General features: G+C 36.6%; 1 pseudogene; it reads left to right on the top strand.

Moving 5' to 3' along the window:
- The first annotated feature begins 17,391 nt into the window (after nucleotides 1-17,391).
- The window catches only part of LOC125171594 (60S ribosomal protein L21-like), a 76,293-nt pseudogene continuing 66,491 nt past the window's right edge, over nucleotides 17,392-27,193 (top strand).

The following is a 27,193-nucleotide window of genomic DNA, read 5'->3' as shown; positions in this document are numbered from 1 at the left end:
CCCAGTTCCTCAAAGTTGGTTGTGTTCTTGACATATTCAATAAATCAATACTTGGCAGGCTTTAGTGCATGTCTATTTTCTTAGAATATCATTACCATTAACCTTTATACTTCTACTTTTTTTTTAATGTTTTATTTTTGAGAGAAAAAGAGCGAGAGCAGGGAGAGGCAGAGAGAGAGGGAGACACAGAATCTGAAGTAGGCTCCAGGCTCCAAGCTGTCAGCATAGAACCCGACGCAGGGCTCTAACCTATGGGCAGTGAGATCATGACCTGAACTGAAGTCAGACGCTCAACCGACTGAGCCACCCAGGCACCCCTCTATACTTCTATTTTTTAACCACATTCAAGCAGTGAACATGTCCTTCATAGGTCTCCAATCAGATTTTAGACTTCTGAGCTATGCTAGTGGAATGTTGAATGTTTATCACATTTTTTTATGCTTCTACTCAATCCCACACTATTTGCCAATTCACAAACATAAGGGTTTTCTGTTCAAAGTCCAAATTTTTGGCTCCATAAGGCTTTTAACGTTATTATTTACATCTCAGAGCTTCCCACTAAACTCCTCCTTATGTCATACTAGCAAACTCTGAATGCATACTATATGCCAGCCTCTGAATTAGGTTCTGGGCACTTACAGATGAATTAGTCATGGCTTTAACCTCAAGGAACGTAATAATAATACCTTTGTTTATAAAGATCTTTCACACATTTTATTTAATCCTCACAGTGTCTTTTGATATTTTACTAATAATTACACTGTGATCTACTGATTATAATCAAAAGTGAATTAAAGTGTTGATGAAGATTTAACCTAGAGAAGATCATCACAATTTCACCATTCTGGTCACCAGAATTTGGTACAGTGTTTCTTTTATAGTCATTTGCAAGAATAAAAGAAGTTGTTTTATAATGGCATCTCATTTCTAAAATAGTGGCTCTCCGTTTTCTCTTTTTTAATTTTTTTTTAATTTTTTTTAATAATAGACATCTATTGCATTCATGATCAGGCTTTGATATTTATTTTCTTCTCATACTCTTAGGTAGATACTTTGTTCAGAGAAACTAAATGAAGTTACGCAGATCTAAATACTAGTGACTCTGGCCAACAAAAATAATGGACAGATTCCCTGACCTCCTATAGTCTAACAGAAATATCCCCCAATAAATTGATAACCAAGTATCATCCAAAGTTTTCCCAGGTTGGTTTCCCCCCACACACAAAAATATTCTTTATGTTTTACATATTCTAGTACAAACAATGCTTTAATTACAATTTTCTCTATAAAGTAACCCAAATAAATAACATATAATTAAATCATGCTTCCATCAACATTTCTCAAATACATAATCTATTAATCTATCACTATGTCAAACATTAATAAACAATCGAGTAATCAGTATTTTTTTACTATCAACAACATTTACATAAAAATAAGTACCTAAAAGTTAAAATCATTTTACTGGCAATTTCGTTCAGATATATAAATTAAAAAATGCGTTAGTGTAAACTGTCAGATCACACTAGTTTTACAGATAATTATTTTTGGATTAACAAAAAGCAAATCTATAGATTGCACACCAGAAACAAAAACAAAAAACCCAGGATAATTACATCAAGGTAAATTGACTGAAATGAGTTAGCTTGAACTTGCTTTGCCACAAAAAATGAAGAAAATGGACTACAAATATTTCATTGTGCTATAAGTGAAAGCACACAGAATGCATGGGTATATAACTTTCCTTCCTTCTGATATATGAGGATGTGTGTGAATCTATGCATGTGTGTTCATGTTTGCATATGAATCTGGCTTATTTTTTTTCTTTATCTTTCTTAAAGGAAAGCCTCTTGTTTCCCTATAACTGAAGTTGTCACCATAAAATAAAGGATGAGGCAATTGGTGGTAAGATTTTGATAATAGTGGTGAAATTCTATGATCCTAAAGAGGGAGTTGCTTTTTAAAGCTTAGCCAAGATAAACAGTGGTTTGAGAAGCTGGGGTTTCAGTATAAGAGAGACTCCACAGGCCTGCTGTTACTAAATGCAAAGCAAATACAGAAGCAGGTTGAATGCACTCCATGGGTTTTTGAAAGTAACTCGATTCATAATAAAACAGTGCTTAAAATCGTGAAACTTCCTTTTCTTTTCCTCTGGAAAAATTGCATTGAGGTTACTGAGGTATTGTTATTGTTCAAAAAACTGTTTCATAAAGAAATGTGTTAGAATCAAGCAAATAGATCAACTAGTATTATCACTTATATAAGAAAATATGTTACCATAAAAATACCCCTAGGCCTTTTTCTGACTTTGTATTACGGGCTTCTAAAATTAAAGCATGGCTCAAAGTAATATAAACAGAGCCACCCTCAAAAGGCTTTGCCTTTATTAAGTCCCCTTCTCTCCATGACAAAATTATCTTCTCCCTCCTGCCTCTAAAAAACAATCTCATCCTAGATGTTTCAACATATGCTGCCTTTCCTATCCCTCTTGGCTCTAAAAGACTGCCTAATACTAAAACATATTTCAGACTGACTTTGATGTCAGATGTCAGATTTTACTCTTTCAAAACTCACTTTTCTGTCAATAATTCCAAGCTGATATCTAAGAAGTTTCTTTATTTGGAGTGAGAAATATTAAATGTCCAATATGAAATTGCCCCCTACTGGAATAAATAGCTCTCATGATAACCATCTTTAAGAATATGGGTCAGGGATCCCGGAGTTAAGATGGCAGAGCAGTATGGAGACCCTGAGCTTGTCTCATCCTTAAAATTTAGTTAGATCAGCAGCAAGCCATTTTAAGCACCTAGGAAATTGATCTGAGGGTTAACACAACAATCTGTATAATCTGAGCCAGAAAATTTGTCAGGTATGGGGTGTGGAGAAGTGAACTGGGGGGAGAGAAAAGTCACAGAGGGTAAGGAGCCATTTTCACAGAGAGAGGACAGAGAAAAAAAGAGAAAGATGGAGAGTGTGGTGCATCAGGATAATGCAAGAAAAATAATTCCCCCAAAAGTAGGTGGAGAGAGAAAAAGAATGAAAACTCTCGCAGGGGACTGGGCAAGAAATCTATTCCCCACAGCCATTGATGGGGAGAAAGGAAGGGTTTCAACACACCTAGCATTCTATAAACAGTGAGTGGAGAGTCTAGAGCTTTGGAGCTCAGTGCCTAGTGGTGCTCTGGTGAGGAAGTAGGGTGAATCCCCAGGAGCAGGCAGTGTGATCTGAGGGGTGCATGTGCCACATGGGGAGAAGTGGTTCCCCTGTTTGGATTGCATTTGGTAGAGGCCATACTTCCTCCTTGCAGGCAAAAGTCCCAGCAGACTCTGGTGAGCTGCCACGTTTACTGATATTGGAACAAAGACACTGAAGCAAAGCAAAAGCTGGCACTGGCTATGTGTTGTGACTTATCACAAACTCTAAGCCTCTGCCACCATGCAATCGTGTGAATGTTTTCTGGGACAAGCTGGCACCCAGCCCTTGCTCAGCAAGACCCTCCCCCAGAGAATCAGAACAGTTCCAAGCCTCTGGGGTTGAACTGTTGAAATGAGAGATTTTGAAACACAGCACCATCTGAGATAAAACTCTGGAGGGAGGCATCACCTGGCATGCATACAGCTTATACAAGGACAGGGTAAAAGCTGGGAGTAGACGGAAGCTAGAGACAAAAGAGGGGTACTTGATCCCATGTATGAGGGCATGAAATAACTGCGCCAGACTAGAGAGCTGGGTGAAGCCATTTTCAACTCTAGCCCACTGGTGGGTGCACATGTGCATACAAAGACCAACTCCAGTGAGCTAAGCAGTGCCACCAAGTGGAGAATAGGAGAATGGAATTACACCAAACCCCTCTCACCTGTGCCCTCCAGGCACTTCCCCCAGAAGACCTGCACTCAACTCTTCCACCCGCTTAGTCTACAAACTATAGTGTGCTGCCAAGTTTCACTTCTAGGAGAAACTGGTTGAAACTTAATTTGGGTTCCATTCTGTTTGCTTGTTTGTTTGTTTTGCTTCTGTTTTTGCCTATGATACACTCTTTTTTTCTCTCTTTTCTTTCTATTTATTGGATACAGAAAGAGCAATTTTTTTTAATTTTTACTATAGTCTTTTATTTTATTTTATTCTATTTTATTATTTATTTTTTTTAATTTTTAATTAAATTTTTTTTCCTTTCTCTTTTTGCTCTTTTCTCTAAAGCTTCTCTCAACAAGTAGACTGAAACAGACCTAGGATCTAGTTTCCTTTATTTGATTTGTTTTCAATTTTTATTTATTTTTTCTTTCTCCAAAATCACAAGACAGAGGAATTCACCCGAAAAGAAAGAACAGGAAGAAATGACGGTCAGAAATTTAATCAACACAGATATAAATAAGATGTCTAACCAGAATTTAAAACCATAATTATAAGAATACTAGCTGGGATTTAAAAAAGCATAGAAGACATCAGATAATCCTTTCTGCAGAGATAAAAGAACAAAAATTTACTCAGGCCAAAATTAAAAATGCTACCTTAACCAAGATGCAATATTAAATGGATGTCACAAAGGCAAGGATGGACAAAGCAGAGCAGTGAATCAGTGATATAAAAGATAAATTTATGGAAAATAATGAAGCAGAAAAAAAGAGGGAAACAAAGACAAAAGATCACAATGCAAGACTTGGAGAACTCAGTAACTTATTAAAGAGGAATAACATTCTTATCTTAGGAGTCCCAGAAGATGAAGAGAAAGAAAAAGGGACAGAAAGTGATAGCTGATAACTTTCCTAACCTGGGGAAGGACACAGACATCAAAAATCAAGAAGCACAGATAACTCCAATTAGATTAAACAAAAACCGACCATCACCAAGGCATAGCATAGTCAAATTCACAAAATACACAAACAAGGAAAGATTCATGAAAGCAGCAAGCGGAAAAAAGTCTTTAACCTATAGGAGAAGACAGATCAGGTTCACAGTAGATCTATCCACAGAAACTTGGAAGGCCAGAAAGGAGTGTCAGGATATATTCAATGTGTTGAATCAGAAAAACAGATAGCCAAGAATTCCTTATCCATCAAGGCTGTCATTCAAAATAGAAGGAGAGATAAAGAGCTTCCCAGACAAATGAAAACTAAAGGATTTTGTGATCACTAAACCAGCAATCTGTAATCTTAAGGGGGATTATTTGAGTGGAGAAAAAACAAAACAAAACAAAAAATAACGAAAGCAACAAAGACTGGAAAGGACCTGAGAACATCACCAGAAACATCAACTCTATAAGCAACAGAATTTGCACTATATCCATATCTTTCAATAATCAATCTAAATGTAAATAGACTAAATGCTTCAGTGTTAAGACAAAGTATCAGAATAGATAAAAACCAAGATCCATATATATGTTGCCTACAAGAGATTCATTTTAGTCTTAAGACACCTGCAGATTGGAAGTAATCATGAATCATGTATCATGCTAATGGATATTAAAAGAAAGCTGGAGTAGCCATACTTATATCAGGCAAACTAGATTTTAAAACAAAGACTATAACAAGTGATGAAGAAGGGCATTATACAATAATTAAGGGGTCTATCCACCAAGAGGATCTAACAATTGTAAATATTTATTACCTCAACTTGAAATCACCCACATATATAAATCAATTAAGCACAAACATAAAGAAACCCACTGATAATAATACAAAAATAGTAAGGGATATTAACACCCCACTTACAGAAATGGACAGATCATCTAAGCAGAAAATCAACAAGAAAACAAAGGCTTTGAATGACACTCTGGACTGGGTGGACTTAACAGATATATTCAGAACATTTCATCCTAAAGCAGAATAGACAATCTCCTCAAGTGCACATAGAACATTCTCAAGAATAGGGGCACCTGGGTGGCTCAGTCAGTTGGGTGCCAGACTTCAGCTCAGGTAATGATCTCACAGTTTGTGAGTTCGAGCCCCGTGTCAGGCTCTGTGCTGACAGCTCGGAACCTGGAGCCTGCTTCGGATTCTGTGTCTCCTTCTCTGTCTGCCCCTCCCCAACTTGTGTTCTGTCTATGTCTCTCAATAAATAAATAAATGTAAAAAAAAATTTTAAAAAGAACATTCTCCAGAATAGATCACATATTGGGTCACAAATTATCCCTCAACAAGTACAAAAAGATCAAGATCATACCATGCATGTTTTTAGACTACAATGGTATGAAAACTGAAATCAACCACAAGACAAAATTTGGAAAGAATGCAAATATTTGGAGATTAAAGAACATCCTCCTAAATAATGAATGGATCCACCAATATATTAAAGAGGAAATTAAAAATATACATGGAAGCCAATGAAAATAAACACATGACACTCCAAAACCTTGGGATGCAGCAAAGGCAGTCATAAGAGGGAAATATATAGTAATCCAAGCCTTCTAAAGAAGGAAGTAATGTCTCAAATACACCATCTAACCTTACCTAAAGAAGCTGAAAAAAGAACAGCAAATAAAGGTCAAAACCAGCAGAAGTAGGAAAACAATAAAGATTAGAGTAGGAATCGATGATATTTAAATTTAAAAAACAGAACAGATCAATGAAACTAACATCTAGTCCTTTGAAAGAATTAATAACAATGATAAACCCCTGGCCAGAATGATCAAGAAGAAAAAGAATCCAAATAAATAAAATCATGAATGAAAGAGGAGAGATCACAACCAACACTGCGGAAATACAAAAATAATAAAATAATACTATAAGAAATTATATGCCAACAAGCTAGGCAATCTGGAAAAAATGGACAAATTCTTAGAAACATAAAAACTACCAAAACAGAAACAGGAAGAAATAAAAAAATTTAACAGACCCATATTCAACACATAAACTGAATCAGCAGTCAAAAATCACCTCACAAACAGGAGTCCAGGGCTAGATGGCTTCCCAGGGGAATTCTACCAAACATTTAAAGAAGAGTTAATACCTATTATTTTCAAACTGCTCCAAAAAATTGAAATGAAAGGAAAACTTCCAAACTCATTCTATAAGGCCAGGATTACCTTGATTTCAAAACTGAAAAAGACACCACTAAAAAAGAAAATTACAGAACAATTTCTCTGATGGACATGGATGCAAAAATTCTCAACAAGATACTAGCAAATCAAATGCAGCAATACATTAAAAGAATCATTCACCACGATCAAATGGTAAAATTCCTAGGGTAGAGGGGAGGTTCAATATATGCAAATCAATCAAAATGATACACCACATTAATAAAGGAAAGGATAAGAATCATATGATCCTCAAAATAGATGCAGAAAAAGCATCTGATCAAATACAGCATCCTTTCTTGATAAAAACCTCAAAAAAGTAGGAGTAGAAGGAACATACCCCAACATAAAAGCCATATGTGAAAGACCCATAGCTAGTATCATTCTCGATGTGGAAAAACTGAGAGCTTTCCCCCTAAGGTCAGGATTGGATATACAATCTCACCACTGTTTGTTCAATATAATACTAGAAATCCTAGTCTTGGCAATCAGACAACAAAAAGAAGAAAAAGCCATCCAAATCATCATGAAGGAAGTCAAACTTTCACTCTTTGCAGATGACATAATACTCTATGTGGAAACCTGGAAGATTCTACCAAAAACTTCTAAAACTGATACATGAATTCAGCAAAGTTGCATGATATAAAATCAATGTACAGAAATCAGTTGCATTTATATACACCTTGAGAAATAAAGGAATTGATCCCATTTACAATTTCAAAAAAGCTATAAGATACCTAGGAATAAGCCTAACCAAAGAGGTAAAGGATCTAAACACTGAAAACTATAAAAAGCTTATGAAAGAAATTGAAGATGACTCCAAAAAATGGAAAAACATTCCATGCTCATGGATTGGAAGAAAAAATACTCTTAAAATGTCTGCCCTACCCAAAGCAATCTACATTTTCAATGTAACCCCTATCAAAATAACATCAAAATTCTTCATATAGCTAGAACAAACAATTCTAAAATTTGTGTGGAACCAGAAAAGATCCCGAATAGACAAAACAATCTTGAAAAAGAAAACCAAAGCTGGAGGCATCACAATCCCAGACTTTTGCCTGTACTACAAAGCTGTAATCATAAAGACAGTATGGTACTGGCACAAGAACAGACACATAGACCAATGGAACAGAATAGAGAATCCAGAATTGGACCAACAAATGTATGGCCAACTAATCTTTGACAAAGCAGGAAAGAGTCCAATGAAAAAACACAGTCCCTTCAGCAAATGGTGCTGGGAAAACTGGACAGCGACATGCAGGAGAATGAACCTGGACCACTTTCTTACACCATACACAAAAAACCTCAAAACAGATGAAAGACCTAAATGTAAGCCAGGAAACCATCAAAATCCCACAAAAGAAAACAAGCAACAACCTCTTTGACCTCCACTGCAGCAACTTCTTACTTGACATGTCTCTGTAGGGAAGGGAAACAAAAACAAAAATGAACTATTGGGACCTCATCCAGGTAATAAGCTTCTGCACAGAGAAAGAAACAATCAAAACAACTAAAAGGCAACTCATGGGATGGGAGAAGATATTTGCAAATGACATATCAGGTAAAGGGTTAGTAGCTAAAACTTATATAGAACTTATAAAACTCAACAACAACAACAACAACAACAACAACAAACAAAAACAAAACAAAACAAAAAAACAAAAACAAAAACAAAAAACCCAAGTAATCTAGCAAAGAAATGGGCAAAAGACATGAATAGACACTTTTCCAAAGAAGACATCCAGATGGCTAATAGACACAGGAAAAGATGCTCAACATCACTCACAAGGAAATACAAATCAAAACCATAACAAGATACCATCTCATACCTGTCAAAATGGCTAAAATTAATAACTCAGGCAACAACAGATGTTGGCAAGGATGCGGAGCAAGAGAAACCCTTTTGCATTGTTGGTGGGAATGCAAACTGGTGCAGCCACTCTGAAGAACAATATGTAGGTTCCTCAAAAAATTGCACCCAGGAACTGCACTACTAAGAATGTATCCAAAGGATGCAAAAATGCTGATTTGGAGGGGGACATGCACCCAAATGTTTATAGCAGAACTATCACAATAGCCAAATCATGGAAAGAGCCCAAATGCCCACTGACTGATGAATGGGTAAAGATGTGGTATATATACACAATGGAATATTACTCAGTGATGAAAAAGAATGAAATCTTGCCATTTGCAACAATGTGGATGGAACTAGTGGAACAATGTGGATATTATGCTAAGTGAAATAAGTAAGTCATAGAAAGACAGGTATACGATTTCACTCATATGTGGAACTTAAGAAACATAAGGGAAGGGAAGGAAAAATTAGATAAAAACAGAGAAGGAGGCAAATCATAAGAGACCTTTCACTACAGGGAACAGAGAGTTGCTGGAGGGGTGCTGTGTGTGTATATGGGGGGGTGGACTAAATGGGTATTTGGGTATTAATGAGGGCACTTGTTGGAATGAGCACTGGGTGTCATATATAAGTGATGAATCACTAAATTCTACTCCTGAAACTATTATTGCACTATATGTTATCTAACTTGTATTTAAACAAAAAAATTAAATAAATTTTAAAAAATAAATAAAAGATGATGGATCAATCAGTTTTGGTAAATTTATTTCAGTTCTCTTACTTTCCGTGAGGTGTGGGGTTATAAGAGAACATACTAATTAATGTTAGTAATTATGTCTTGCCTTTTCTAAAAGAGTAGTAATCAAATTTTACATCTCAATCAGGAGAATTTTCTAGGATAAAAACAAGCTACTTAACTTTCAGCCCTCCTATATTCCTTTATTTCTCACAACTATTTTGTTAAAATCATTTTCATTTTGACAATGGAATATACCATAAACGACTAAAAGTATCCTATAAAGGATACAATATGCCCCTATTGAAGATTCTATCCATCTTTATTTTTTTTTTATTTTATTTTTTTATTTTTTTATTTTTCAACGTTTATTTATTTTTGGGACAGAGAGAGACAGAGCATGAACGGGGGAGGGGCAGAGAGAGAGGGAGACACAGAATCGGAAACAGGCTCCAGGTTCTGAGCCATCAGCCCAGAGCCCGACGCGGGGCTCGAACTCACGGACCGCGAGATCGTGACCTGGCTGAAGTCAGACGCTTAACCGACTGCGCCACCCAGGCGCCCCTATCCATCTTTATTAACACATAATCGATAACACTTTGTTTGCAAAATTAAGTCAATATCATAAATTCTACCCTTAACCAAATGAGTGACATGGCTCTTTAAGATGACAGAAATGTATAAATAGTTTCTGTTCCTTTCATTATACATGAAAACATAACTCATGGATACCCTTATTAATAAGGAAAGACACAAAAACAATACGGTAATAATTATCTCAATTCTAGTAATTATTAGACATTGTTGTAAGGACCTTCTAATTTACAATTAATAAAATTTATGGTTCATTAGCATTCTTAACATATACCATTTTGTTGTCTTGCTCTCATTCTTTTATTTTCCTTTATGTTCTTTCTGATTTTTTTTCTTATAACAATCCTTCCACATTTTCTTTTTCCTATGAAATAGCTGGTAAAAGCCTTAGGTATTTTCTTTTTTGACAACATTCACAATTTAGACATTGAATATCTCCTATCAGACTGAAATTCCAAACAGCAATAATATTGGATTCATATGAGTCTGTTGTGATCATGAATATGCTTTCATTATTGCATCTGTATTATTTGGCCATAATACCTGTGAAGTTTGCAATAATACTGTCGTAGTCACTCTCAAACATATATATAATATACAAATAGAGGAGTAGGAGGCAAGATTTTAGATTTAGGTCACACTTTAGTACTTCTTCCACTACTGAACTGAGCCATAAAGAGACAGGAGGTAGACTCAGATACGGTAATAAAGCATAATGCATATATAGAATGTTTTCAATAGAGAAAGAATACAAATGAGAAGACTCCTAGGAGAGTCATGCGCCAAGATGTCTGTATTTTAGTCACTTCTCTGGACTAAACATGGTTCAATGCAAAAGAAGAGAATCCTAACAAATGTGAAAGAATAAAGCTAAACCTTGACTCATTAATTTGACCTGCTTATGGTCACAAGCACAAAAGTATTGGGAACATGAATTAAAATATACATTCTCTAGCAAGAGTGATTAAATGAGCTGGTGATAGGCTTAAAACATAGGAAATAGAAAAAAAGTTAAATGTGCATTTCATATTAGTGAATCTGAAACTCCCAGGAATTTATATTTCTTTATATCTTGTTCCAAATGTTTTCTTTGTTTATACATTTCTCCCAGTGTTTTTTTTTTTTTATTTTTTTAGAGTTTCTTTTTGAGAGAGAGATGCAGTGAGAGGGAGACAGAGTCTGAAGCAGGCTCCAGGCTTTGACCTGTCAGCACATGGCCTTTTCACGAGCCATAAGATCATGACCTGAGGGGAAATCAGATGCTTAGCCAACTAAGCCACCCTAGGCGCCCCTCTCCCAGTGTTTCTGAGACAAAGTCTATTTAAAAATTCATTTTATAGACCAGAAATTGGAAGATGAATTTTGTACGTAATTGTTTATTGGTTGCCCAGTGCTCTTTCCTGGAAAATCTCTGAAATTTATGCATCTTAATTACAGTGGGAGGCCTGGCCAATATTCAAGATTGTGTGTAGCAAACTGAGTCTTTACTAGTGAGACACATTTAGACATGAACCATGGGTTTTACAATGTCTAGCTTCAGTGCAGCAGTATTTATGAACTCATTGACCTGTCTTACAATCAAGGGTCAATTTAAAAGGTAAAACTATGATACTTAATCCTAGAAATTATGAAAAAAAATGGGCTTATACTTGCACACCTCAAAGAGTATGAACATATTTGCCGAAGGAAAACATACTAGTCAAAGTATGCCATATTGTAGATTATGGAACAATAAAAATAGGATTAATGTGTAAACTATGTGGAAGGCACAGTACAGTTTCAAATGATGTGAATAACTCTAGGTTATAGCTGTAGATCAACCAGCAATGGAAAAATAAGAAATTTAATAAAAATCATTCAACTGAATCAGCATTATAACTCACTGGGTTATAACAGTTTGTTTAGAAACAGATTCCTACTAATAAATAAATGGATTGTCCAGGTAGAGCAATCACATATTGTGTAAGAGTTTTCAACAAAGGCCCCAAGTTAGTTTAGAAAAGCAGTATACTGCTTACCATAATCAATGTTCTCAACAACAGATCCTTTACTAATTGTTTTTTTTTATTTCTAAAAAGGTAAGGTAAAATAGGATATTGAGTAAGTATATTTGGTAGGTTGAATTTAGATATTCACATTTCTCTATCCCTTTAATACTTTTATCTGCAGATTGATTTGGTATGTTGTCTTTTATTTGTTGATATTTGTACCAGGCTTGAAATTTTCTTAGAGTGCTAATGAAATGTTAAAGGTACCAAAAATAAGACTGTATTGTAACATAAAATAATACACTGAGAAAATTTAAATATTCTTATCAGGAAAATTAGAAATCATTAGTTAGGAAGTACAGTCTGGGAAGCCAGATTACCTGGGCTCAATTAAGCTCCATCAGTTACTAGTGATGTGATCCTGCAAAGGATATTTAATCATGCTATGCCTCAGTTTCCTCAGTTATAAAATGAGAATATAATTCTATATGTCCTTCTTTGCAGGGTTGTCATGAGAATTAGAGGAGTCACTGAGCTAGGGTACTTAAAGCAGTGCCCAGCACATAGTATAAATACTCAGCAAATGTTAGGTTTATAATATAATTATACTACTCATCATTTTCCTGTCTTTGATAATTTTTACAAAATGTTTCTAAAATCCTGATATATAGAAATTTTAAATAAAAATTACTGAGGGGCACCGGGGTGGCTCAGTCAGTTTAATGTCTGAATCTTGATCTCCGCTCAGCCCCCGTGTAGGGCTCTGTTCTGGAAGCAGTGAGCCTGCTTGGGATTCATTCTTTTTCTTTCTTTCTTTCTTTCTTTCTTTCTTTCTTTCTTTCTTTCTTTCTTTCTTTCTTTCTTTTTCTTTCTTTCTTTCTTTCCTTCCTTCTTTCCTTCCTTCCTTTCTCTCTCTCTCTCTCCTTCCTTCCTTTCTTTCTTCTTTCCTTCCTTCCTTCCTTTCTTTTCTTTCTCTCTCTTTCTCTCTTTCTCTCTCTCTCTTTCTCTTTCTCTTTCTCTCTCTTTCTCTCTTTCTTTCTTTTCTTTATTTCCTTCCTTCCTTCTTTCTTTCTTTCTTTCTCTCTCTCTCTCTCTCTCTCTCTCTGCCTCTTCCCCATTTGTGCACTTTCTCTCCTCTCTCTCAAAATAAATAAACTTAAATTTAAAACAGTTATATATATATATATATATATATATATATATATATATAGAGAGAGAGAGAGAGAGAGAGAGAGAGAGAGAGAGAGAAAGAAAGAAAGAAAAAGAGAGAGAGAGAGAGAGAGAGAGAGAGAGAGGTGCCTGGGTGGCTCAGTCTTTTGGTTTCACGACGGACTTCGGCTCAGGTCATGATCTCACGGTTTGTGAGTTCGAGCCCCGTGTCAGGCTCTGTGCTGACAGCTCAGAGCCTGTAGCCTGCTTTGGATTCTGTGTCTCCCTCTCTCTCTGCCCCTCTCATGCTCATGCTCTCTGTCTCTCAATAATAAATAAACGTTAAGGAAAAAAAATTAAAATACGTGTTGAGGGGCACCTGGGTAGCTCAGTTAAGCGGCCGATGTCAGCTCAGGTCATGATCTCCCAGTTCGTGGGTTCGAGCCCCGCCACCGGCTGTGTGCTGACAGCTCAGAGCCTGGAGCCTGCTTCAGATTCTGTGTCTCCCCCTCTCTCTGCCCCTTCCCTGCTCACGCTCTGTGTCTCTCTGTCTCAGAAATAAATAAACATTAAAAAATTTTTTAAAAACATTGAAACAATTTTAATAACATTATTCTAAAATCTAAATTAGTAGATGTAGAAATTCACATGCTGGCACAGCCAATGACTATATAGTGTATCTCAACTGCAAATTAGCATATTTAACATTTGTGTTTACTCAAACTGTTTAGAAATCTGGTAATTTTACTTCCTCTTCAGAGGGTCTCAGTTCTTATTGAATCTATCAGATTGTGCTTTCTTGTTAGCAAGAAATAAGCATAATCCTTTTTTTCTAACTTTAGATGAACCTTCCAATTGATATTAGTGAACTTCCTTAGAATAGACACTTGAGTATAAACAATTTAAAAAATTATAATGCTAAATAAGCATCAGAGATTAGAACAAATATTTCATAAAATTCAATATATTTTTGAGAATCTCTAGAGATTACAAGAAAGCACAGATGTGATGAATATACCCAAAGTAGAAATGTCTCCATATATCAAAATATCCAAAGTAAAAATGGACATTTCAGTGATTTGCAGATGCTTGCTCTATATCTCAACATAGCATCCTGTGCTATTCTTGTGGCAACAGGTATCAAATTCAACTATCACCATTGAGTAAAAACCCATACATTGAGTACAAGCCCATGAGTACAAACTCCATGAAGTGGAGACTATGTGTTGTGGCCACTTTTGTACCTGGGGTTGGCTCTGTTGGAAGAGGCACTTAACAATTATGATGTAATGAATAAATGACATCAATTATTTAAAAACCTGATGCCTGTGATCATTTAAAATGAATGCAAAATAGCTCTGATCAACTCTAAGACTCTGATACTAAATAAATATAGCTTTTAACTCCACCTTTATGTCATTCTATTCAATGTTGTGTTTTTTAGAGATCTGGTACATGAAAAGTCCAGCAGTAAGATTGCAAATATTCAGAAAGCTCAATACTAGATTACTACTGAACTTTCTGAATGTTGAATATGATCTAATGCTTATATAAATGTTAATAAAATAGTAAAAATTTTGGCTGAAATCAAATACGAAAACACATTCCTATAATCTCTCTCTCTCTCTCTCTCTCTCTCTCTCTCTCTCTCTCTCTCTGTGTGTGTGTGTGTGTGTGTGTGTGTGTGTGTGTGTGTGTGTGAACATTTCCCCAAATATTTGCATCCCATGGAGGCAGAAGGCCAAATAGTTTATTTCTACATTTTTTGTTGTTTGATGCCAGAAAACAGTAATTGCAGAAGTATTTGCACAAAATACATGCTGTTCTGTACATGTGATATTTGGGTCAAATTTAAACCTTGCATGTGAATTTTGGGAGCAGTAACTAAAATCTGAATATCCACAAAAACTTAAAATGAGAGATACTCCAAAGAAAACTAGTCTAAATATGCCTATCATTCTGTAACATGATGTGTCTCTAATTTTTCAGTCTTATTAAAAATTGTGTGAGTACATAATATAAGAGGGCTTTCTTCTCATATGCTTGGCATCTCCAGAGGAGTTAATATTTGTTCTGTGGATCAGTGAGCACTAGAGATAAAATTAAAGCTAATGCATAGATCTCTTTTTCATCTAAGAAATCCTTTCTAAGCCTCATTGACTGAAGGCCCAGTGTATATTACAGGATGTGGGGAACAATGGAGGAAAATAAAACTGAAAAGTCTGGAAAAACAGCCCTGCAATTCAGTCTCTGTTTCCGTAATTTAATTTTATATACTAACTGGCTCTTCCTGCTAAATATGTATTTTTTTTAGTTTTCTATAAAAACTAATTTAGAAATATACAGATTTGTTTGTATGTCTTTAAGCACCTGTTTCACCATAAAAAAAAGAAATTAGAAGAATTACTAATTGAAGTATTACAAAGCACTGTAAATATTAGAATAACTTTTTGAAGGAATGTTCGTTCCCATTTTCATTTGAAATGTATTTGGTAGTTACTAAGTACTGTTTATGAATGTTAATGTTTATGAAATGCTCTGCTGAGTTTTTTTAACCAAAATTTATATGAAAGTCACATAGGATACAAGTTCAGTAAAATAGACTTTTATTCTTGTTTAGTAAATTTCCGACTTACACAGTAGGAGAATTCCCAATTACATATTTTAATATTTCTGTGAAGATAAAAAGTTGCCTATTTGTATATAGAGTTTAAAAAATATGTTGAGCAAATCACTTCTGTATGTGAATACACTTCCACAGCATCATAGCCAGTGTAGATGCTATACTTCCGTAGCATCCAAATGCACCATAGCATTTTTTAAGAGATGTTGTCTCAATTTTATGGAAAATTATTTCAAAACTCATGAATTTGAGGGGAGCTTTAGGGTTCAGTCAGTTAAACGTCCAACTCTCCATTTTGGCTCAGGTCATGATTTGAGGTTCATGAGATCAAGCCCCACATCAGTCTCTGCACGGAGTATGGATCCTGCTTAAGATTCTCTCTCTCTCTCCTTCTGCCCCTCCCCAACTTGTGCATGTTCTCTCCCTCAAAAAAAAAAAAATTTGAATTTGAAATTTTCTTCTTCAAACCCTATATAATCTATATTCTAAAGGCTGTGTTCTAGTCACTTTAAATGCTTAAAATAAGTATTTTATAGTGAAATTCCAATATACCATCTGCTATAATAGTCTGCATCTTGCAAAAGACTACAATAAATGTTACATACAAGGTCTGTTCTCACCAATATTTCTTCCAGTAATCAACATTTTGAGTATACAGGATAGAGAATTGAAATTTCTGAAATGTACATTTATATATGTATCTATGTATACACGTAAGATATTTAAAACTTTATCATACATATTACAGGGTAATGAAGGGATAGCTATTTATAACTCTTTAATGTGGTGTAATTACATTAGAACTTAGGCTGTCTTCCTATTGGAAATTATTTGGAATAACTCATGCCTGCCTTTCAAATATCTCCTTATATGTTGACTAATCTCCTAGTATTTCAGGTTAATTTTTAATATTGGATATAAAAGGTAGAGAAATGTTAAATTAATGAGGCATAGATGCATTCAAGGAAGAGGAGAGAAATATGAAACCTAAAAATCCAGGGAGCAATGAAGACAAAGTCAAGCTATCTTGATTAGGTGTCTACAGGAAACATAAAAGTTAAAAAAGAAATTTAAAAAAAAAGGAAAAAGAAAGCCCAACAATGATAAAACTGGAGGGAGGCAAGGACAAACTCAAACATCTATAGCAGTGATCAGGGACATACTGAAAATTTAGACAATGACTATACCATGCTAGGCAAACCATTCTAATCCATGTCAATATTTAAATCATATGGCAAAATACAGATATGTTGAGTTATCTGAATCATTCATACAATGGCATGGTATTTTGTTAATAAAAAATTTACCTTTAGACTGGGAAGACAGTGGCATAGGAGGACACTGGGCTCACCGCGCGTCCTGCTGATCACTTAGATTCCACCTACACCTGCCTAAATAAATAACCCAGAAAACCACCAGAGGATTAGCAGAATGGAGTCTCCACAGCCAAGCGAAGACGAGAGGCCCACGGAAGAGGGTAGGAAGGGCGGCGAGGCGGTGCGCGCTCCACGGACTGGCATGAGGGAGCTGGGGCGGAGGGGCAGCCTGCCGGCCAAGCAGAGCCCCTGAGTCTGGCTGGCAAAGGCGGAGGGGACAGACGGACTGTGTTCCGACAGCAAACGAGACTTAGCGTCTCAGAGGTCATAAGTTAACAGCTCTGTTCAGAAAGCGGGAAGGCTGGAGGACAAAGGGAGGGAGAGCTGCTGAGCCCCGGACAACAGAGCTCAGTTTGGTGGGGAACAAAGGCGCTCGCCAGCGCCATCTCCCTCGCCCATCCCCCAGCCAAAATCCCAAAGGGAACTAGTTCCTGCCTGGGAACTTGCTTGCTCCGTGCAAACACCCAACTCTGTGCTTCTGCGGAGCCAAACCTCCGGCAGCAGATCTGACTCCCTCCCGCTGCCACAGGGCCCCTCCTGAAGTGGATCACCTAAGGAGAAGCGAGCTAAGCCTGCCCCTCCTGCCCTCGTGCACCTTGCCTACCTACCCCAGCTAATACGCCAGATCCCAGCACCACAAGCCTGGCAGTGTGCAAGTAGCCCAGATGGGCCACGCCACCCCACAGTGAATCCCGCCCCTAGGAGAGGAGAAAAGAAGGCACACACCAGTCTGACTATGGCCCCAGCGGTGGGCTGGGGGCAGACATCAGGTCTGACTGCAGCCCCGCCCACCAACACCACAGCACAGGGGAAGTGCCCTGCAGGTCCTCACCACTCCAGGGAATATCCAAAATGACCAAACGGAAGAATTCCCCTCAGAAGAATCTCCAGGAAATAACAACAGCTAATGAACTGATCAAAAAGGATTTAAATAACATAACAGAAAGTGAATTTAGAATAATAGTCATAAAATTAATCACTGAGCTTGAAAACAGTATAGAGGGGGTGCCTGGGTGGCTCAGTCGGTTGAGCGTCAGACTTCAGCTCAGGTCAATATCTCGCAGTCCGTGAGTTCGAGCCCTGCGTCGGGCTCTGGGCTGATGGCTGAGAGCCTGGAGCCTGCTTCCGATTCTGTGTCTCCCTCTCTCTCTGCCCCTTCCCCGTTCATGCTCTGTCTCTGTCTCAAAAATAAATAAACGTTAAAAAAATTTTTTTAAAGAAAACAGTATAGAGGACAGCAGAGAATCTCTTGCTACAGAGATCAAGGGACTAAGGAACAGTCACCAGGAGCTGAAAAACGCTTGAAACGAAATGCAAAACAAAATGGAAACCACGACGGCTCGGATTGAAGAGGCAGAGGAGAGAATAGGTGAACTAGAAGACAAAGTTATGGAAAAAGAGGAAGCTGAGAAAAAAAGAGATAAATCCAGGAGTATGAGGGGAAAATTAGAGAACTAAGTGATACACTAAAAAGAAATAATATACGCATAATTGGTATCCCAGAGGAGGAAGAGAGAGGGAAAGGTGATGAAGGGGTACTTGAAGAAATTATAGCTGAGAACTTCCCCTGAACTGGGGAAGGAAAAAGGCATTGAAATCCAAGAGGCACAGAGAACTCCCTTCAGACGTAACTTGAATCGATCTTCTGCACGACATATCATAGTGAAACTGGCAAAATAGAAGGATAAAGAGAAAATTCTGAAAGCAGCAAGGGATAAACGTGCCCTCACATATAAAGGGAGACCTATAAGACTCGTGACTGATCTCTCTTTTGAAACTTGGCAGACCAGAAAGGATTGGCACGAGATCTTCAGTGTGCTAAACAGAAAAAATATGCAGCCGAGAATCCTTTATCCAGCAAGTCTGTCATTTAGAATAGAAGGAGAGATAAAGGTCTTCCCAAACAAACAAAACCTGAAGGAATTTGTCACCACTAAACCAGCCCTACAAGAGATCCTAAGGGGGACCCTGTGAGACAAAGTCCCAGAGACATCACTACCAGCATAAAACATACAGACATCACAATGACTCTAAACCCGTATCTTTCTATAATAACACTGAATGTAAATGGATTAAATGCGCCAACCAAAAGACATAGGGTATCAGAATGGATAAAAAAACAAGACCCATCTATTTGCTGTCTACAAGAGACTCATTTTAGACCTGAGGACACCTTTGATTGAGAGTGAGGGGATGGAGAACTATTTATCATGCGACTGGAAGCCAAAAGAAAGCTGGAGTAGCCATACTTATATCAGACAAACTAGACTTTAAATTAAAGGCTGTAACAAGAGATGAAAAAGGGCTTTAAATAATAATCACAGGGTCTATCCATCAGGAAGAGCTAACAATTATAAATGTCTATGCGCCGAATACCGGAGCCCCCAAATATATAAAACAATTACTCATAAACATAAGCAACCTTATTGATAAGAATGTGGTAATTGCAGGGGACTTTAACACTCCACTTACAGAAATGGATAGATCATCTAGATACACGGTCAATAAAGAAACAAGGGCCCTGAAAGATACATCGGATCAGATGGACTTGACAGATATATTTAGAACTCTGCATCCCAAAGCAACAGAATATACTTTCTTCTCGAGTGCACATGGAACATTCTCCAAGATAGATCATATACTGGGTCACAAAACAGCCCTTCATAAGTTTACAAGAATTGAAATTATACCATGCTTACTTTCAGACCACAATGCTATGAAGCTTGAAATCAACCACAGGAAAAAGTCTGCAAATCCTCCAAAAGCATGGAGGTTAAAGAACACCCTACTAAAGAATAAGTGGGTCACCCAGGAAATTAGAGAAGAAATTAAAAAATATATGGAAACAAATGAAAATGAAAATACAACAATCCAGATGCTTTGGGATGCAGCGAAGGCAGTCCTGAGAGGAAAATACATTGCCATCCAGGCCTATCTCAAGAAACAAGAAAAATCCCAAATACAAAATCTAACAGCCCACCTAAAGGAAATAGAAGCAGAACAGCAAAGGCAGCCTAAACCCAGCAGAAGAAGAGAAATAATAAAGATCAGAGCAGAAATAAACAATATAGAATCTAAAAAAACTTAGAGCAGATCAACGAAACCAAGAGTTGGTTTTTTGAAAAAATAAACAAAATTGACAAACCTTTAGCCAGGCTTCTCAAAAAGAAAAGGGAGATGACCCAAATAGATAAAATCATGAATGAAAATGGAATTATTACAACCAATCCCTCAGAGATACCAACAATTATCAGGGAATACTATGAAAAATTATATGCCAACAAATTGGACAACCTGGAAGAAATGGACAAATTGCTAAACAGCCACACGCTTCCAAAACTCAATCAGGAGGAAAGAGAAAGCTTGAACAGACCCATAACCAGCGAAGAAATTGAATCAGTTATCAAAAATCTCCCAACAAATAAGAGTCCAGGACTAGATGGCTTCCCAGGGGAGTTCTACCAGACGTTTAAAGCAGAGATAATACCTATCCTTCTCAAGCTATTCCAAGAAATAGAAAGGGAAGGAAAACTTCCAGACTCATTCTATGAAGCCAGTATTACTTTGATTCCTAAACCAGACAGAGACCCAGTAAAAAAAGAGAACTACAGGCCAATATCCCTGATGAATATGGATGCAAAAATTCTCAATAAGATACTAGCAAATCGAATTCAACGGCATATAAAAAGAATTATTCACCATGATCAAGTGGGATTCATTCTTGGGATGCAGGGCTGGTTCAACATTCGCAAATCAATCAACGTGATACATCACATTAATAAAAAAAAAAAAGAGAAGAACCATATGATCCTGTCAATCAATGCAGAAAAGGCCTTTGACAAAATCTAGCACCCTTTCTTTATAAAAACCCTTGAGAAAGTTGGGATAGAAGGAACATACTTACACATCATAAAAGCCATTTATGAAAAGCCCACAGCTAACATCATCCTCAATGGGGAAAAACTGAGAGCTTTTCCCTGAGATCAGGAACATGACAGGGATGCCCACTCTCACCGCTGTTGTTTAATAGTGTTGGAAGTTCTAGCATCAGCAATCAGACGACAAAAGGAAATCAAAGGCATCAAAATTGGCAAAGATGAAGTCAAGCTTTCGCTTTTTGCAGATGACATGATATTATACATGGAAAATCCGATAGACTCCACCAAAATTCTGCTAGAACTGATACATGAATTCAGCAAAGTTGCAGGATACAAAATCAATGTACAGAAATCAGTTGCATTCTTATACACTAACAATGAAGCAACAGAAAGGCAAATAAAGAAACTGATCCCATTCACAATTGCACCAAGAAGCAAAAAATACCTAGGAATAAATCTAACCAAAGATGTAAAAGATCTGTATGCTGAAAACTATAGAAAACTTATGAAGGTAGTTGAAGAAGATATAAAGAAATGGAAAGACATTCTCTGCTCATGGATTGGAAGAACAAATATTGTCAAAATGTCAATACTACCCAAAGCTATCTACACATTCAATGCAATCCCAATCAAAATTGCACCAGCATTCTTCTCGAAACTAGAACAAGCAATCCTAAAATTCATACGGAACCACAAAAGGCCCTGAATAGCCCAAGTAATTTTGAAGAAGAAGACCAAAGCAGGAGGCATCACAATCCCAGACTTTAGTAATCATCAAGACAGCATGGTATTGGCACCAAAACAGACACATAGACCAATGGAATAGAATAGAAACCCCAGAACTAGACCCACAAACGTATGGCCAACTCATCTTTGACAAAGCAGGAAAGAACATCCAATGGAAAAAAGACAGTCTCTTTAACAAATGGTGCTGGGAAAACTGGACAGCAATATACAGAAGGTTGAAGCTAGACCACTTTCTCACACCATTCACAAAAATAAATTCAAAATGGACAAAGGACCTGAATGTGAGACAGGAAACCATCAAAACCCTAGAGGAGAAAGCAGGAAAAGACCTCTCTGACCTCAGCCGTAGCAATCTCTTACTCGACACATCCCCAAAGGCAAGGGAATTAAAAGCAAAAATGAATTACTGGGACCTTATGAAGATAAAAAGCTTCTGCACAGCAAAGGAAAAAACCAACAAAACTAAAAGGCAACCAACGGAATGGGAACAGATATTTGCAAATGACATATCAGACAAAGGGCTAGTATCCAAAATCTATAAAGAGCTCACCAAACTCCACACCAGAAAAACAAATAACCCAGTGAAGAAATGGGCAGAAAACATGAATAGACACTTCTCTAAAGAAGACATCCGGATGGCCAACAGGCACATGAAAAGATGTTCAATGTCGCTCCTCATCAGGGAAATACAAATCAAAACCACACTCAGATATCACCTCACTCCAGTCAGAGTGGCCAAAATGAACAAATCAGGAGACTATAGATGTTGGCGAGGATGTGGAGAAATGGGAACCGTCTTGCACTGTTGGTGGGAATGCAAATTGGTGCAGCTGCTCTGGAAAGCAGTGTGGAGGTTCCTCAGAAAATTAAAAATAGACCTACCCTATGACCCAGCAATAGCACTGCTAGGAATTTACCCAAGGGATACAGGAGTACTGATGCATAGGGGCACTTGTACCCCAATGTTTATAGCAGCACTCTCAACAATAGCCAAATTGTGTAAAGAGCCTAAATGTCCATCAACTGATGAATGGATAAAGAAATTGTGGTTTATACACAATGGAATACTACGTGGCAATGAGAAGGAATGAAATATGGCCTTTTGTAGCAACGTGGATGGAACTGGAGAGTGTGATGCTAAGTGAAATAAGCCATACAGAGAAAGACAGATACCATATGGTTTCACTCTTATGTGGATCCTGAGAAACTTAACAGAAACCCATGGGAGAGGGGAAGGAAAAAAAAAAAAGAGGTTAGAGTGGGAGAGAGCCAAAGCATAAGAGACTGTTAAAAACTGAGAACAAACTGAGGGTTGATGGGGGGTGGGTGAGAGGGGAGGGTGGGTAATGGGTATTGAGGAGGGCACCTTTTGGGATGAGCACTGGGTGTTGTATGGAAACCAATTTGACAATAAATTTCATATATTGAAAAAATAAAATAAAATACTTTATTTCTCAAAAAAAAATTTACCTTTAGGAATATTAGTGTTTTTGCTGTAAGGAATAAACATGATGTTTGGGATCTCATCAAAGTCCAGTTTTATTTTATTTCTATTGTCCATTTGTAATTCATTCAATGTGGAAAGGTTTTCCCCTGCTACTAAAGTTCTTCAAGCTCCAGGATTATTTTATGTACACTCTTAAACAATACACAGGTCCCTGGCCACTTTAAGATATACAGTACGATATACAGATACAGCATTTAAAATGGCCCAGTCCAAGGTATCAACCAACTTTTACCCAATGGAAAGCCACTCACTTTGCCCCAGCAATGGTCAATAATTGGCTGGCAACCTACTTCAGGACAGTGTTTACGTTATCTTTTAACCTCCATTGTTTATTCCCCACTCACCTGAGATTGGATCCACAGAAGGGGAAAGGGAGGGAGCTGCTAGAGATAGGAAATGAAAATTCTCAGAAGGCTGGCAAGTGTTACTCTCCTAAGCAGAGTATGGCTTTCATTCCATTGGTACCTCTCATCATCCTCATGCTTTCCTGGATATGGTGATCCACTCTATTCTAGACTCTCCTTATTAAAGACTCTTCACCTATAGGAGATCTCTTTGGCCAAGAGGCATTTCTCTACCCAGAGACACCCACATCTACAATAACTGCACTCTTGCCCAGCCTTTGGTGGGAGTGCAGTTATTCCCTACCCTCAGTTCACTCCCCTTATTGTCCTCAGCGGTGAGTCAGACACAAGTCTATGATGTCTCCCAAAGCAGAGAACATTTAAAACTTTCTAAGATCCTGTTGGAACCTATCTTATCTACACTGGAGATAAAGGAAGCAGCACTCTTCATTCTTCTCTCTTTGGTGTAATAACTCACCTGAGGAAATCTACTCAGAAATGTCCCACCTATTCTTTCTGCCAATTTATTATGCTCATCCAAATGAGGCTTGTTTCTGTTTGCTTATTTTTAGGGTCGTTAAAAATTTTGAAATTTTTCTCAGGAAATTATTTTGAAAGTTCAAAACAGGGTGAATGGGGAAGGGTTTTCTATACTGCAGTGGGTTTTCACTGCACATGCTCAGTCGTCATTCAGATAACCACTACAGTCTTGAAAATATTAAGTGGTGGAGATAGATAACGTTCTACATCAGTCTGTACTGTAACTCTGCATCGCTTACTATTCTGACATATCTACCCACTATATGCATATGAGAAAATGAAAAAGGAATATAAATAACTTGAGCCCAGCTTCTTTATCACTACAACTATGACACTAGCATGGTCTTGGGGCTAGACAGACTGAGGTCAGAGAAGATCTAATGAGAGGTAGAAAATAGGACTTAAGGCACTGACACCAGACTTTGCTTCTAATACAAACTCATGTCTGTATGAAAACTTTTATAGCCATCTTGCTATGACTGAGTTTAATTAAGATTTCTCCAATCTTGACTTGCAGATTAGGGCAGGTCATTATTTTCAACACTTTTAGGTGATTTAGTCCACATTTTACCTTGGCATTTTTATCTTTTTCTCACTAAGGGGCACAGTGAATAAAAGACAGTATTTACTTAACTTTATATTGGAGACATAAAATAATCTCAACTCTAGAGTGGATGAGAATTGTAATGTTGATTGCCCCTCTTAAATTACTCTGCTTCCCAAATGTAAAAATAAGACAACCAGGTTTACTTTACACAGTTAAATACAATAATTTTCATGAAAGCACCTAGAATAGAGCATTCATTCTTCCATTCCTCCTTCATTTGTTCAATCTTTGTTTTCTTTCCTGCCATTTTTTTCTTTCTACTTTTCTTTCCCTTTAAGTTTTCTTTCTTTTCTTGTTACTTCCTCTCTTCCTTTTCCTTTTTTCCCTTTTTTCTTCCTTCCCTTCTTCTCTCTCCCCCTCCACTTTGGATTTTTTAGGATAATTATTTGACTTTTAAAAATCTTACTATACATACCCAGAGATGCATAAAATATTTATGCATTGTTTTCATAATGTGAAGAATGAAATTCTGACCACATTTACATCTAAACACCTAACAAACTCTCAATTTACTTGGCTTAATGAGTAAATAATTTTAAAATGAAGCTCAAATAAACCCTAGGTAAATTATATTTTGTCTTTATTTACTATAGATGTTACACTGAAACAGGTGTGCTCAAGAGTGTAGTAAAAATGGCCATTGCATTATTATCTATCTCAATTGCAAATAAAAAATTTAATGAATAACATCTAATTGTTATGATTGCATTGGATTAAATCTAAAGGAACTGTAATTATAACATGGGTGCAAAGAAAGATTTTGTATTACTACAGCATTTCAATGTTTTATTAGGATGCATTCAGTCATCTTCTGGTTATGCTACAAAATGCGGTGAGTCTTCTTTAACACAGACTAATCAGAATGAAACTATAAATGGTTTTAAAAATTGTAAATGACACATTATTTCTAAGAATTATTCACAGTAATAATCAGGTAACAAATCTTGCTAAGTTAAAATTCTTGACTTGTTTTGAAGGATGTCATAGGATGGTACTTACTGATATAGGATGAAGGTATTTTAGGAGGAAGACTGAGCTTGAAAAAAGGAACAGGAAAATAACACTCTGGGCTTTATATGAAGAATATTGAATTAGGCAAAATGGCATGTATCTCATTGACTGATGAGTGGATATGAATCATGAAGTCCATTCTCCCTTCCAAATTGTTAATTCTGAGTATTAGATATATGTCAAGGAGTAATATAAAAGCATAAATAAAAGGAAAAAGTCAAAGTTATTTGAAGACTTCTGTTCCATTCTCAGTGTCCTGGACACCCACATAAACACAGACTTCATGACAGAAATAGGATTCTGGGAGCAGAATTAGAGAATGTCTGGTCCATCTCATTCATTTAATATATATCACAAATAAATTATGGAGGGGTTACATGATTTGCCCAAATTGGCAAATATGTTTCTCTAATTTCAGGTAGGGATTTGGGCACAATTGAGGTATGTTCTTTCTATGCCTCATTTGTTAAGAGTTTTTATCATAAAAGGATATTTAATTTTTTCATGGTTTTCTGCATCTCTTGGGATGATATGATTCTTTTTTTTATTCTATTGATGTGATATAGCACACTGATTGATTTTCATATGTTGAATCATCTTTGTATCTCAGGGATAAATTTACTTGATCATATTGTATGTTTCTTTTAATGTGGTGCTGACTTTGGTTTGCTGGTATTTTATTGAGAATTTTTGCATCTATATTCACAAGAGGTATCGACCTATAGTTTCATTTTCTTTAGTGGTGTCCTTTTCTACTTTCCTACATTATGAGGATAATGATGGCCTTATAGAATGAGATTGGTAGTGTTCATTCCTCTTCAAGTTTTTTTGAAGAATTTGAGAAGGACTGGTGTTAATTCTTTAAATATTTGTTACAAATCACAACTGAAGCCATCTTGTTTTGAGTTTTTCTTTGATGGGAGATTTTTGATTACTGATTCAATCTCCTTATTAGTAATCAGTCCATTCAGATTTTCTATTTTTTTTTTCTGATTAGTCTTGGTAAATTGCACATTTCTAAGAATTATTCCATTTCTGCTAGGTTGTTCAATTTGTTAGCATATACTATTCATAGTAGCCTCCTATGATCCTTCAAATTTCTGTGGTAATCAGTCTTAATGTCTCCTTTTTTATTTATAAGTGTGTTGATTTGAGTCTTTTATCTTTGTTCCTTTGTTAGGCTAGCTAAGAGTTTGTTTATTTTGTTTATCTTTTCAAAGAAC

The sequence above is a fragment of the Prionailurus viverrinus genome, chromosome C1 (assembly GCF_022837055.1).
Source record: "Prionailurus viverrinus isolate Anna chromosome C1, UM_Priviv_1.0, whole genome shotgun sequence".
Lineage (NCBI taxonomy): Eukaryota > Metazoa > Chordata > Mammalia > Carnivora > Felidae > Prionailurus > Prionailurus viverrinus.
The sequence above is the reverse complement of the archived record's forward strand: the minus strand, read 5'-3'. Positions and strand labels throughout refer to the sequence as shown.